Source organism: Oryctolagus cuniculus, chromosome 9, assembly GCF_964237555.1.
Source record: "Oryctolagus cuniculus chromosome 9, mOryCun1.1, whole genome shotgun sequence".
Classification (NCBI taxonomy): domain Eukaryota; kingdom Metazoa; phylum Chordata; class Mammalia; order Lagomorpha; family Leporidae; genus Oryctolagus; species Oryctolagus cuniculus.
The window spans coordinates 93,004,196-93,018,627 of NC_091440.1; the positions used below are offsets into that span (position 1 = coordinate 93,004,196).

Consider the following 14,432-nt stretch of genomic DNA (forward strand, 5'->3'; position numbering starts at 1 on the left):
CCAAGACACTCTGGGGAAAAAAAAAAAAAAAAAAAAACACTAAATGAAAGATCTCTGTGAGTGAGATCCCAGTGGAAAGAACAGGTCTTCAAAGGAGGTACCTTTCTCTGAAGGGAGGAGAGAACCTCCACTTTGACTATGACCTTGTCTAAAGAAGATAAGAGTCGGAGAACTCAAGGGGCTTCCATAGCCTTGGAAACTCATGACTGGTGCATAGGGAGATTACTGATGCCATAGACAGGAGTGTCAATTGGTAAAGTCAACAACAGGAGTCACTGTGCACTTACTCCTCATGTAGGATCTCTGTCCTTAATGTGCTGTACATTGAGGCTTAATGCTATAACGAGTACTCAAACAGTATATTTCACTTTGTGTTTCTATGGGGGTGCAAACTGTTGAAATCTTTACTTAATGTATACTAAACTGATCTTCTGTTAAAAAAAAAAAAAAAAGAAGAAATTATCAATTCCCAACTTGACTCTCGCTGGGATTAAACATGACAATAGGTCTGATCTGATTTCATCATCATTTAAAAAATCATCTATTATTTTTCACTTTATGTTTCTGTGTGGGAGCAAACTGTTGAAATCTTTACTTAATGTATGCTAAACTGATCTTCTGTATATAAAGAGAATCGAAAATGAATCTTGATGTGAATGGAATGGGAGAGGGAAAGGGAAAGGGGAGGGTTGCGGGTGGGAGGGACGTTATGGGGGGGAAGCCATTGTAATCCATAATTCGTACTTTGGAAATTTATATTCATTAAATAAAAGTTAAAAAAAAAAAAGAAAAAAGAAAGAAAAAAAATAAACTACTTGTTCTTTACTCTCTTTGGGGTCTATGGGCATGTTGAGGTTTTAGTTCCTCTTGCTATGAAAATTTTCTTGCTGGGATGGACAAGATAAAAGGGAGGGATCGGGATCTGAAGAGCAAAACCACACCCATATCCCTTGCTTGTACACAGAAGGTGCTGTTGGTTCAGACATGCTGGTCTTCACCGGGGATCCTGTAACACAGGACAATTGAAAACTTTCATGTGTAGAGATTCTATTATTAACATGCTAACTTTGGATTAATTTGAAATGATTTTCACCACTAGTTAGATTGTACTGTAAATGATGTGGGCCATCCAAACTGCTCAAGGGCTTATCAAACATGAAAATTAGTATCATTCTATATCTAAGCTAAAAAACAATAGCAATTTCAGCCTTGGAAATCAAAAAGGTGTTGCCCATGACCCCTGTTTTTGGACACAGTAATATCAAGGAACTTAAAAAAGTTGATGGAAAAATGTTTATTTTGGTGCATTTTTAAAATCCATGTATATGAGGAATCTTTAAAAAGTCCTGGACATGTGTACTATGAAAAAAATTATGTATGGATTCCAAAACCTTTTTGCACCAGAATCAACTTATCTTGGAATTCCATTTTCTCACAAGCTTTTGAAGTACCCTTGTTATTGAAGAATTATCTCAACAAAAATGCCAGTGGGTAGAATTGCACACCCTGGCAATCCTTAACGAGATTTTCTGCTGTGAGTGTAGCAGGGATATTAACTTGAGACAAATGTGGTGGGGAAAAAAATAGATGCTTCTTTTCTCCCTTACTAGGGTAAGTGAGCCAAGTGTGGATGTCTAGTGGGGGTCGGTGATGGGCAGATGGGTAGGGTTCCATGAGATGTGCCATAGGCCGTTTGCATGTATGGAGAAAGGAATCATGCATCGTGAAACCCTGGAAGGAGGACACAGGGACTTTGGGGAGGATTTGTCATTGTACTTGACCAGATTAATCTGCTTTCAACTGCAGGACTTACTGTAGCCCGTTGCCCCCACACAGACCTCCCTGATCCCAGCACTGGAGCCGTCTGTGCCAACCTGTCACTGCTTTGATAGTGGTATACACGTTCTCACGGCAACCGCAGATTGCTAGTGGGACCACATCACATCTCACCTTGCATTTTCTGGGCTTCTTCACGCACTGCTCGTGAGAAGTGTTCCATCAACAATTGTCGAATTGAGCCGTGTCTGTCCTAGGGAGCTTGGGATTCAGGCCAGCCAGAGGAATGAAAAGGGCTGGGATGAATCATCCATACCACCTCCGCCTTCACAATATTTTCTTCGCACAAAAATGCATTTAAAATGAACACCAAAGGCAACTTTAAAAGTGAAATGTAAGAACAAAAGGCTAGGGGCCAGTCCTGTGGCACAGCGGGTTAAAGCTCTGGCCTGAAGCACTGGCGTGCCATATGGGCATTGGTTCTAGTCCCGGCTTCTCCTCTTCCAATCCAGCTCTCTGCTATGGTCTGGGATAGCAGTAGAAGATGGCCCAAGTCCTTGGGCCCCTGCACCCATGTGGGAGACCGGGAAGAAGCTCCTGGCTCCTGGCTTCAGATCGGCCCAGCTCTGGCCGTTGTGGCCATCTGGGGAGTGAACAAAAGGCTAAACCCTGCCCTGAGCTGTGTGTTTGGGATCAAGAAGGGGCACTTGTTCTTTGGGCTCTGGAGAGAGGGCTCCTTTATAGCAAGGACACAATATTTTCAAACTTCACCAGCTGAGAGAGTTCTCCTGTGTCTGTCGTGCCTCTTAGATCTGATTGCACCACCAGCGACACCACAGGGCCCTGAAGAGTCCTCTGCTGATGCAACACACGGAGAAGCAAACTTGCAGCATGAGCAACAGGGGCTCTCCCGCCCGAGACATGCAGAGGAGGGGACAGGCTTCAGGAACTGTGTCCAGCACGCAACATCCAACTGCTGCAAATGCTCACAGACATGCAGTATCCCAAGAAAACTGGCTGAACTCTGCCATCTGGCTGTTTTCATATTTGTTCTAATGTCATAACTTGCCCAGTTGTTTTGGAGCTATTTTTTGTGACCAAGCAACTATGTAATTAAGAGTCTTGCTGTCAGGGCTGGCATTGTGGCATAACAGGTTAAGCCTCAGCCTGCAGTGCCGGCATCCCACATGAGCACTGGTTTTTGTCCTGGCTGCTCCACTTCCAATTCAGCTCCCTGCTAACGTTCCTGGGGATGCACCCAAAGATGGCCTAGGTGCTTGGGTCCCTGTGACTCACATGGGAGACTTGGATGGAGTTCCAGGATCTGGGATTCAGCCTGCCCTGGCGCAGCCCTGGCCATTGTGGCCATTTGAAGAGTAAACCAGCTGATGGAAGGTTCTCTCTCTCTCTGTCTCTCTCCATCTCTCTCTTTCTGTCTTTCTCTCTCTCTCTGTAACTTTGCCTTTAAGATAAATGATTTTTTTAAAAAGTCTTCAATAGTAAGATATAAATGGAATAAATTCTGTATTTAATATGATGCTATCAACATTTTTTGGATATCCCAGGTCTATAGTCAGTGGCCCCACAAATTAGAGTAAAATACATGCAGAGGCCTGGAGCATGGCCCATACATTTTTTCCTTTTTCCTGCAATGACTCAAACTCACCTCTGAAAGTGAGTGATGCGGTCATGTGTGTCTGCTTTTCCATCAACATTTACTCTCCAGAAAATCTCAACGATACTTTTGCAACTGTAGTCCTGCACTGCTTAATGATGTTTTGGTCAACATGGATCACATATATGATGGTGGTCCCATAAGATCATATGATCTAGTGATATTTCAACTGAGTGTAAGTGATATTTCAACTTGTGTAAGTGTATAGCATGATGTCTACACAACTATGAAATCATGTAACACCACATTTCTCAGACTGTCTCATCATTAGGCAATGTATTACTATCTATCTATCTATAGATAGTTTGAAGTATTTGCTTAAAAACATTATTTGGTTCATAAGGCTAAAAGTATTATATAGTGCCTTTGAGCAGTCCATTGGACTAAGGACAATGGGAGTGACAGAATATTTTTAAATCTCCAGTTTATTTCCTGAAATCCACTAAATCAGTGGATTCTTTGCTTTGCATATGTGTAAGTACAGACCAGTTCAAGACTGTCTTTTGTTATGGCTTTGTTTTCCCCCTCATGAGCAAAAGCTTAAGTGTCAGGATATGGAAGAAAGAGTCACTGCCACCAACCTTCAAGCAAAATGGAGTAGTATTTTGCAGAGTGAACACTCAGTGTAGAGGTTAAGATGCCTGTGTGTAACATCGCAGTGCCTGGATTTGACTCTGGGCTCTGGTTCTTGACTCCAACTTCCCACCAGTGCAGACCCTGGAAGGCAGCACTTATGGCTCAAGCAGTGGGGTTCCTGCCTCCCATGAGGAGGGAGACCTGGATTGCTTCTGGTTCCTAGCTTTAGCTACTATAATATTATTTGAGGAATGAACCAGCAGTTAGAAACATTCTCTCTCTCTGATTTTCATATAATCCAAAAATTTTAAATGCAATATTTTGGATACAGGGCATTAGACTTTGCAGCTAAATTAGTACAGCCCTCAATTCCATATCCTCTGTCTTTGGACTCACTGACTACTTCCTGATTTTATGTCATGATCAAAGACTTGTATCTGTTTTTATTGTCGTGGTAATATTAGTGTCTGTCATCCCAGCTAGGATGGGAAATTCCACTTAACAGCATTTTAAAAATATTGTAGACAGTTCTTCATACATTATTGTGACAGATGATGAGGTTATGGGCAGCCCCTTCTTTGTGGTTTATAAGGCTGAAATTCTTGTTGAGTCTTTTATACTTGATGTTGACTTACACTCTATTCTCTTGTTTTAATGAGGGTAAGCCCATGTTCAGTGTTAATGACCCATGTTTTGGAAGCTACTGTACAAAGGGCAGTGAAACTACTTTTAAGTGAATACGAATTACAGATGTTAATGCTGCCTTCTCCAGCTCAGCTCTCTGTCGGTAGGCACAAGGAACCTGTGGTCGGCAGGTGTTTTCTGCCTGACGTGGCTGTCAGCAACCACAGCTGTGTGAGATGGAGTCTGGCTCTACCACGGCCCATTTTAGCACACCAGCTGGAGGAGCTAAAGATGGAAACAAACTTAACCTGCTTTTTGGCGTTAATCTGGCTCTTTGTATTTTTTCTGTAGGTATGTTGGACATTTTTCAGCATATCTATAATTGTGTGATTTCTTCCGTTAGACCAGGGCTGGGGAACCTTCTTTCTGTCAAGAGCTACTTGGATTTTTATAGCATCAATTGTGGGCCATACAAAATTATCAACTTAAACATTAGCCTGCAGTAAGTTTATTGAATTGCGAGTTCTACACACAGTTGCCTTGGCAGGATGAGCCCAAATGATTCTGTGGGCGTATAATGCCTATAAGGGTCTGTGGGCTGAGTATTCCCCACCCCGTTTAGGCAGTAGAAGCTTCAGACCTCCCTAAGTAACCCCTTACATGAAATCTCAGTAATGGGTTCTTGAGGCTTCTCCCCACAACGTGTGGGACAGCATTGGTCATCTGAGTACTCAGATCCCACTCCTGGGAAGAGTTTGGGAAGGGAAAAGGCAGTGAAGGTATAGAATAGGCAAGAGACAGTCCTCTTCTTCCATTTGATTGCTGGTCGCTCAGTCTGGCTTTGAGAACTTGCCCCATCAATCCTCCATGGTTGTCCTTCTTGGGAAGCCGTATGAATTTCAAACAAGGTGAATCCCTTTTGCTCAAAGGACTTGATAATCTCCCTCATGAGGTCTCACTGGATCCCAGCAAGCTTGATGGCCATGCAGGTGCACTCACTATTAGCTATGTGCCAACAGCAGCAACAGAGCTGTGGCGTTGACTTCAACTGCAGACACCAGCACCAGAAATATACCTGGGTCCCACATGGTTCCAGGTGATGATCATATAATTTCACCAGTTATTCCTGTTCTTGGTTCCCAACAGATCAATCAGGTCACTGTACTAACATCAGGAAGTTGTCTAGTTAATACCTATTTATGCTTTAATTTCTGCAGAGGATAAAAGCAAAAGCAATCAGTAATAATGTTATGGTTTATCTTAGGATTTCTCTAAGAGTGAGTTTTGAGTTCCATTGTGAAAAGCTTTTCCGTGGGGCTAGTGTTGTGCTGCAGCAAGTTAAGTCTCTAATTGTGACATGGCCATCTTAGCATGCAGGTTCAAATCCTGGCTGCTCTGCTTCTGATCTAGCTTCCTGCTAATGAGCCTGGGGAGGCAGAGTACTTCAGCCTTTGCAAGCCATCTAGGAGACTAGAATGGAGCTCCTGGCTCCTGGCTTCGGCCTGGCCCAGACCAAACTGTTGTACCAATTTGGGGAAGTGAACCAGTGGATGGAAGATATTCTCTCTTTTTTTTTTTTAATTTTTTTTGACAGGCAGAGTGGACAGTGAGAGAGAGAGAGACAGAGAGAAAGATCTTCCTTTGCTGTTGGTTCACCCTCCAATGGCCGTTGCGGCCAGCGCACCGCGCTGATCTGAAGGCAGGAGCCAGGTGCTTCTCCTGGTCTCCCATGGGGTGCAGGTCCCAAGCACTTGGGCCATCCTCCACTGCACTCCCTGGCCACAGCAGAGAGCTGGCCTGGAAGAAGGGCAACCTGGACAGAATCCGGCGCCCTGACCAGGACTAGAACCCGGTGTTCCGGCGCCACAAGGCAGAGGATTAGCCTAGTGAGCCACGGCACCGGCCGAAGATATTCTCTCTCTCTCTCTCTCTCTCTCTCCCTCTTTCCCTCTTTTCTTTCCTCCCTCCCTCCCTACCTCTTTTCTAACACTCTGCATTTCAAATAAACTTTAAAAAAAATTTTTTAGTAAAAAATATGCTTTCATACATCTCTATTGAAATACAAGGTGCTCTGAAAGTTGTCAACAATGTCCAAGTGGTGTATTTGTCCACAGGGACCTTTTTTTTTTTAACAGATTGATCTATCTATCTATCTATCTATCATCTCTCTCTCTCTCTCTCTATATATATATATATATATATATATTTAGAGAGAGTGATAAGCGACACACATACAAAGAGAGAGAGATCGTCCATTGCTGATTCACTCCCCAAATGGCCACAACTGACAGGGCTGGGCCATAGTCAAACCAGGAGCTAGGGGCTTCATCCGGGTCTCTTACATGGGTACAGGGTCTCAAACACTTGGGCCATCACCTGCTACTTTTCCCAGGCCATAGCGGGGAGCTGACTTGGAAGTAGAGCAGCTGGGACACAAACAGGATGCTGACCTCACCGGTGGTGGATCTACCTGCCACAACACAATGCAAGTCTTATAGAAGCCCCTTTTAGAAGTATTGTATGAAATTATACACAAGGATATGTATACACAGGAATACAGGTAGCTTTTGTAAGAATTTTTAGTGAACTGAATACTTATGTTACCAAAAGGATTAATTCATGAAGTGAGTCCTATGAATGATTCGATACGGAGACCTGGAGTTTGTGGGTAGTGGCCTGTTCCTAGGACTGTGCATCCTTGGAGAGGGTGGCCACCAAGCACACCAAGCAGCAGGGGTGAGAACAGCACCACTGGCTCTGCTAACTTTCTCTCATTAGCCTTGTTGCAGCTTCAGCAGCCACCAGGCTCTCCCGCAGCAGCTGGGGAGACTTTCTGGCCTGCCATCTGTCTCCCGGCTGCTTGGCTTGGAGAGCAGCCATCATCAACTACTGCGTTTACTTACAACACTCTCTGCAAGCTTTCACAGTGAACTGTGCGAAGGAAACTCCCCAGACAGAGTAAAGTGTTCAGTGTTAGCACTTGTAGCAAACCTCTGATACCAAGGGAAAGACACTTTCAATCTCATGTGAGAGATGTGAGAGATGTTTAGAGATACCTAGGCTTCTAGTTATGGCGCAGATTTTTTAAAAATTATCATTCATGATTTCATTTCTAACTTCTCATTATGGAGGATTTTCAAGCATTACAAAACCTGAGAGAATAGACCAACAGAGCCCTGTGTCCCTATCATTCAACAATGTCAATAAAATACTCACAGCCAATCTCCTGTTGCGTAATTTCCACTCAGACAAATAGTTCTTTTTTTTTTTTTTTTAACAAAACAGCTGATCTATTTAACAGCGATTTGGCAGAGTGAATCCATCATAATGGTAGTATTTGAAGGTGACTCTGCCTTTAAGCTACACAAAGTAGGTGTGGATGAGAGAAACACAGAAAGAATGAATTGCAGATCGTATTAGTCAGCTTTCAGTTACTATAACTAAATAGCTGACACAGCCTACCTCTGAAGGAAGGGGGTTTATTTAACCTTACAGTTTTGGAAGTTCACAGTCCAAGACTGGGTAATCCTATTGGTGTCTATTTAGGGCAGTGGATGGCAGAGTACTTGTGCAGGGGGGATCGTCACAGGAAGCAACGAGAACAGCTATGTCCAACCCAACTTTTATAAACACCCCTCTCTGAAGAGCTACTTGCCGAAGGCATGACCCAGTGTCCTAAGGACTACCCACGAGGCCCATATCCTAAACACCATAGTTGGATCAAATCTTTACCCTCAACCCATTAACCATCAACATTAATGAATTAATCATTGACATAAGACTTTGGGGACCAAATCTTCAACATACAGGCCTTTGCAGGGACACAATATAATGCCTAACTCATAGCACAGATAAAGCAATGTTATAAGTGTTTTGTAATGGGAACTTACAAGGAGTGTCACTGGGTTGAGGAAGAACTTGAGAGAAAAAGATGATGGGGCGGGGGGGGCTGACACTGTGGCGTAGTAGGCTAAGCCTCTACCTGTGGCACCGGAATCCCATATGGGTGTCAGTTCAAGTCCTTACTGCTCCTCTTCTGGTACAGCTCTCTGCTATGGCCTGGGAAAGCAGTGGAAGATGGCCCAAGTGCTTGGGCTCCTGCACCTGCATAGGAGGCCTGAAAGAAACTCCTGGCTCCTGGATTTGGATTGGCTTAGCTCTAGCTATTGCAGCCGTCTGTGGAGTGAGCCAGTGGATGGAAGACCTTTCTCTCTGCCTCTCCCTTTCCCTGTAACTCTACCTCTCAAGTAAATAAATAAAATATTTTAATAATGATGATGGAGGAATATAGTGAGTTCTGGGGAAAATGGAGTACTACCTAAAAGAGAAAAGAGAAAACATGTAGAATAGTACAAATTCAAAAAGGATGGAATGATCAACACAGTTAATCCAAAAACATGGCTAAAGTTGAGTGTAAATTGTGGCAGTCAGTTGGACCACGATAGGAAAAAATCTCTTGGAACAATGAATTTGGGTCCCCTGGGCTAAAATCTATATACAATTCCTTATTTGTGGTTCCCCTGGAGGAATGTAATCACCCTTTGCATAAACTATACAGCAAGTATTCAATTCAAATATTTTATTTCTGATATTATTTGTAATTATATTCAGTTTAGTTTGAGTAGTGTTAATGCTTTCCAAAAAATCATTTGAATCTATAAGTACTTTTGTTCATAATATATAGCCTGTTTGTATTCTCCTGGATAATTTTATTGCATCTTTGAGATGTGTCTTATATTTTCCCCAAGATTAATTAAACACTAATGTCTCACTCATACTTTGATTCATTCATTAACTAATGTTTAATGTTTATTATGTGCAAGATACCAGTGGAGGCCAGGATTCTTAGGAGCCTTTGTCATCTGAAAGGGTGGAGATGGCCAGTCAAAGTGGAGTCTAGAAGGCCACTAAGTGGCACTGGTACTCAGAGTGACCCACCCTGCTGTAGAAAAAGGAGTTTAGGACACTGAAGATACCCACTGTGGGTCCAGCAGAGGAGTACACAGCATGAGCCTACCTTCCAAAGAACATTCCTGAATTCAGACCCTAGCTCTGTCCTGTTGAGTCCTGGAGACCTTGGGCATGTTGACTTGCTTCTGCCTTGGGTCCTTGTCCAATATGCTCTGAGTTGTAGCCACCTTCTGGCATGGCGATGAGTTAGAGCACGAGGTTTAAGTAAGTGGTCACTAAAGTCAGTACTCTTTTTCAGCAAGGGGCACCAACTGCTAACTGGCCAGAAGGAGCATTTGACCTTCTGGGCAGAGTACTTGAGGCTTCGAGCAGGGCGCCATGGGTGCTGTGGGAGCAAGGGGAAGATGGAACCTCCCTTTATTATGACGTCGTGGTCAGGGATATGGCAGTGTCATAATAAGGGGATGATGACTGGACCTGTGCTGAAGGGATAGTGCAGCCTGCTAAGTATAGGAACGACAATTTCAGGAGGGGGTAGGATGTAGGTTTGAATGAACCTGGTGAGAAATGCCAGGTGGGCAGCAGGGTGCCTGGAACCTGAAAGAGGGCTGATGGGACCTCAATTGAAGGGGCTACCATGTGCTGCTCATGGAACAAAGAAATTCTTTACTATCTTTTGAATCCTAGATGTCCTGGGAGAACTTGGGATGTCATCTGTCCTTTCCTTAACAGATTCAGGATTGGAAAGGGTGAGGTGCCAAGTCTCTGGCCACCAACTGGTTCGCCACGAATAGGGCTGGCTCTTGAACCTGGCTTTCTGAATTCCAAGTCCTGTCTTTGCTGCCTGCCTTGCTCAGGGAACAAAATAATAAACACATATTGAGCACCCATCCACCTTGTGCAAGGTGACAGGCTGCTCCCTTTTGGATGAAGAAGGAAAGAGCTCAGGTCAAGGGGAAAACTGCTCCAGTATTGCTCTTCTCCGTGATGAGTAAAGTTGTCACTTTATATTCAACCTTCTTGTAAGGTCAGGGAATGACAACACATTATTCACCCCTGGTTGTTTGCTAAGCAAATACAAAGTTTGTATGTTGGCGTGAACCCAGTGTTCAGTTTGAGAACTCTCAAGTTGCAGCTTTCAGGCAGTGGAAGAGAGTGAGAGATACTGAGATGTGATAAGGAAGGGGCGTGTCGGCTCTATGCAAAACCAGCCACGTGTTAATTACATGGAAAAATGTGCACTGATGTGTTTTCTTAATGCCTTTTTTCCATTGCCTTTATAAAGGGGATGCAAGTGTCTGTTCTTAGTTTTGAATGGTTTCAGCAGTGTGCTTCTTAAATTTGTTGGAAACATTCTGCAGGTACATTATACTTTGAAGGAAATCACTACAGATGAATGAATTTGTGAAAATCTGAAGTCAGTCATTTGTGCAGAGTTAGGACTTACTGGTAGGCCAAGTGACTTATTCTAACAGCAAAAGACATGCCTCTTTTTGTAATGTTTTCGTTTGTTTTTAGAAGATATTTCAGTTGCATTTCCTCCAAAGCTTAATAAGCCTATTGTTGTTGCTGTATTATTGTTTTTTTCTTCGTCCTACTTGATGGGATTTTGAATTTAGCTAGACTTGAGAATTCATTCAAAATGAGGACCTCTTTGCTTGGGGGTGAGAGGAGAAAGTGCTTCTCTCCCAGGGTTTGCCATGACTCAGCTGAGACACTGAGCAAATGACTCCATGTCTCCTCGCTTTGGCTTCCCTATTTGTAAAGCAGTTTTAATAATACCTGGGACTGCTGCCTGTGAAATCATTTTATCCCCTCAGAAGAAATGAGCTATCAAAATACAATATGTGATTAGGCAACACACAGCTTTTGATTTGTCCTCAGGTGCCAAGTTTAGCAATAATTTTTGGCCAACGTTCTGAAGAAATAATTTGATTTTCACAATCACTTGGGCTAACCAGCCCATGATGACCACAGCTGCTATGTGTATGAATAAAATACAAATTCTTCTCCGGCCTGCCAGCTCTCATTGTTCCAGGCTGCTAAATATGTAGATGGTTGTTTAACCTCACTTTTTTTTTTTTTTTGGGGGGGGGGAGTCTTGTCTCATCAGATATGCATTATAAGAAATAATCTTAAGATTTGTTTCAACATTAAAGTGACATTCTCATCTACTCTCCAATCATCAGGATAAAGCAAAAAACCCATCAGAAGTTGTTCCTGATTGCTCATTATCTTTCAAAATATAAACGTGTGTGAGAGAGCGCTCCTTTCTCCCCATTGTTAGAAATAGCTAACGATGTCTTATAAGATGCTTTGCACGCAAAAGGGTTCCAAAACCCTTTGCAACTGCACAGATAAACAGGAATTACTTCACTGGCCATTGAAATGTGGCCACTTCTTGGACGAAATGCGGCAGCTGTTTAATAATGCATAGCAACATTCCAAAACAGTTGAGGCCTGGAAGAGAGGGGCAGACTTGCATCCAACTCAAATCACCTGGGAAGTTTCCTGGGCCCAGTGGTGTTGGGGAAGGAGCTTAGTTGTAACCGCAAGAAGCTCGGACATCAGTTTTATGTCTTCCTAGGAAGGCCAGCTCCGTTCTGTTCAGCACTGGCTCCCCGTCACCTGCTAAATCATCCAGATCCCAGACCGCAAGCTGATGGATGGGCCTCTGAAGTGTGGCCAGCTTTCTACACCAACTGACACAGGAGAACAGGGCAGCATGGAGGGGGCCTTGACTGACAGCCATGGTGGCCTGGCCCCTGCAACAGTATTGGAAGTGGGAGTGGCTCTGGGTGATGGAATGCGGAAAGTCATCTCTTCCTTGTGGTTACTCTAAAGTTTGTTTTCCAGTGGCAGAAATGTTGCTCAGGGCTGGTGCCATGGCTCACTTGGTTAATCCTCTGCCTTTCTTGCCGGCATCCCATATGGGTGCCGGGTTTTAGTCCCAGCTGGTCCTCTTCCAGTCCAGCTCTCTGCTGTGGCCCACGAAGGCAGGGGAGGATGGCCCAACTGCTTGGGTCCCTGCACCTGCATGGGAGACCAGGAAGAAGCACCTGGCTCCTGGCTTCGGATCAGCATAGCTCAGGCTGTGGCGGCCATTTGAGGGGTGAACCAACGAAAGGAAGACCTTCTCCTTTCTCTATGTCTCTCTTTCACTGTCTAACTCAAATTAAAAAAAAAAAAGAAATGTTGCTCACAATTCCTCAAGCTTGAGCCTAGATCATGTTTCATATTGATCTATTCCTACAGGATCTCAAATGAGAACAGAAAAAGAGTCTTTTTTTTTTTTTCAGACCAAAATTTTATCAGCAAGAATTGCTTCTCCTTTAGGCAAAGGAACTTCATTTACAAGATCTGGTTGGCAAATCAAAAGTTGATGATCACTTGTATGGCCTTACAGTTTCTGTGGTCTCCCATCCAGTGTGATTATTTTTGTGACTGGAATAAGGGAGTCGCTAAAACATGTCATAAATCATGGGGTACGGCAAAAGCAGCGCTTACAGGGAGATGGATAGCTGTCAGTACATCCATTGAAAAAAAGAAAGACCTCAATTTAATAATGTAACTGTAGGCATTGAGGAACTAGAGAAAGAAGAGAAAATTAAACCCCAAATCAGCAAAGGGGAGAAAATAACACACATTACACCAGAGGTTAATAAGATAGAGAACAGAAAAATAGTAGAGAAAGTTAGTAAGAACAAAAGTCGGATATTTGGCAGGATGCGCACGGTTGACAATCTTTTAGCTAGAAGAGAGCTCAGCCGTGGTGGGCTTGTTCTTTCCTTTCCAGGAGCTTGCTGGTGTTAGACTGGCCTCCTTGCTCTTAGGCTCTGTAAGTCTTTGCAGCACTGACTTGGATGATGAACAGTTCACAGAGGATCCAAGTTCTCTCCTGGAAGGCCATGTGATACGGGTCAACTGAAACTATTTTCTACACACTGAGTGAGAAGGTACTTCAAAACATCTTAAGATATGGAAGATGGAATTAAAAGATAAGATTAGGAGTCAGCATTGTGGTGTAGCAGGTAAAGTTGCCAGCTGGGATGCCCACATCCCACATTAGTGCCAGTTCGAGTCCCAGATACTCTGTTCATATTCCAGCTCCCTGCTAAACTAACCTCTGCACCCACAAGGGAGACCTGGATGGAGTTCCTGGTTGCTGGCTTTGGTGTGGCCCAGCCCTGGCTGTTGCAGTCATTTGGGATGTGAACCAGCAGATGGAAGATCTCTCTCTTCTTTGTCACCCTGTCTTCCAAATCAATCAAGAACTCTTTTTAAAAAAGATAAATTTATTTTGCTGCAAAACAAAGTTGAAATTCATCCATACGGGGTGTCCTCAAAAAGTTCATGAAAATGCATATTATCAAGAATCCGTGCATGGGTTGTGTAACTTTTGTCTCCAAAATAAATTCATCTTTTAATTCCATTTTCCATGAACTTGTTAATGCGCTCTCAGATTCCTCCATGAAAAAAAAGAGGAACATTGACTGCAATCTCACAGTGGAAAAGAGCAGCCCGGGGCTGGGGTGGAGGCTGGCGGGTAGAGCCCAGCTTTAGTAAAACGAGGAGGAAAATGCCAGTGGAGGGGTGACATTTATAGAATGATTGTCTGGCCAAGGTCTTGGCTCAAGGCCTTGGCTGGTGAAGCCATCGCCTTTCCCTGCCCTGAATCACTCCGTGAGCCCAGCAATTCTGTCTTCTCAAAATGCAGGAACCAGGGCTGTTGTTCCCACTCACCCTATGCTGGTGACAGCTCTGATTCTCCATGGAAAATTCCACATTTCCCAACGAGGTCCAAATTAAATATTGACTTTACTAATTTAAAATTATTTTGCCCGTAGACAAATGTACTTTTATGAGGACA

The 14,432-nt window shown here is 43.5% G+C and overlaps 1 long non-coding RNA gene across 1 annotated transcript in view; it reads right to left on the bottom strand.

Moving 5' to 3' along the window:
• LOC103349026 (uncharacterized) overlaps positions 1–9,987 on the bottom strand; it is a 40,405-nt gene extending 30,418 nt beyond the window's left edge. Inside the window, exon 1 of the long non-coding RNA XR_007921212.2 lies at positions 9,669–9,987. This is a non-coding gene — a long non-coding RNA (uncharacterized lncRNA). The remainder of the gene's footprint in view (positions 1–9,668) is intronic.
• Positions 9,988–14,432: the final 4,445 nt, after the last annotated feature.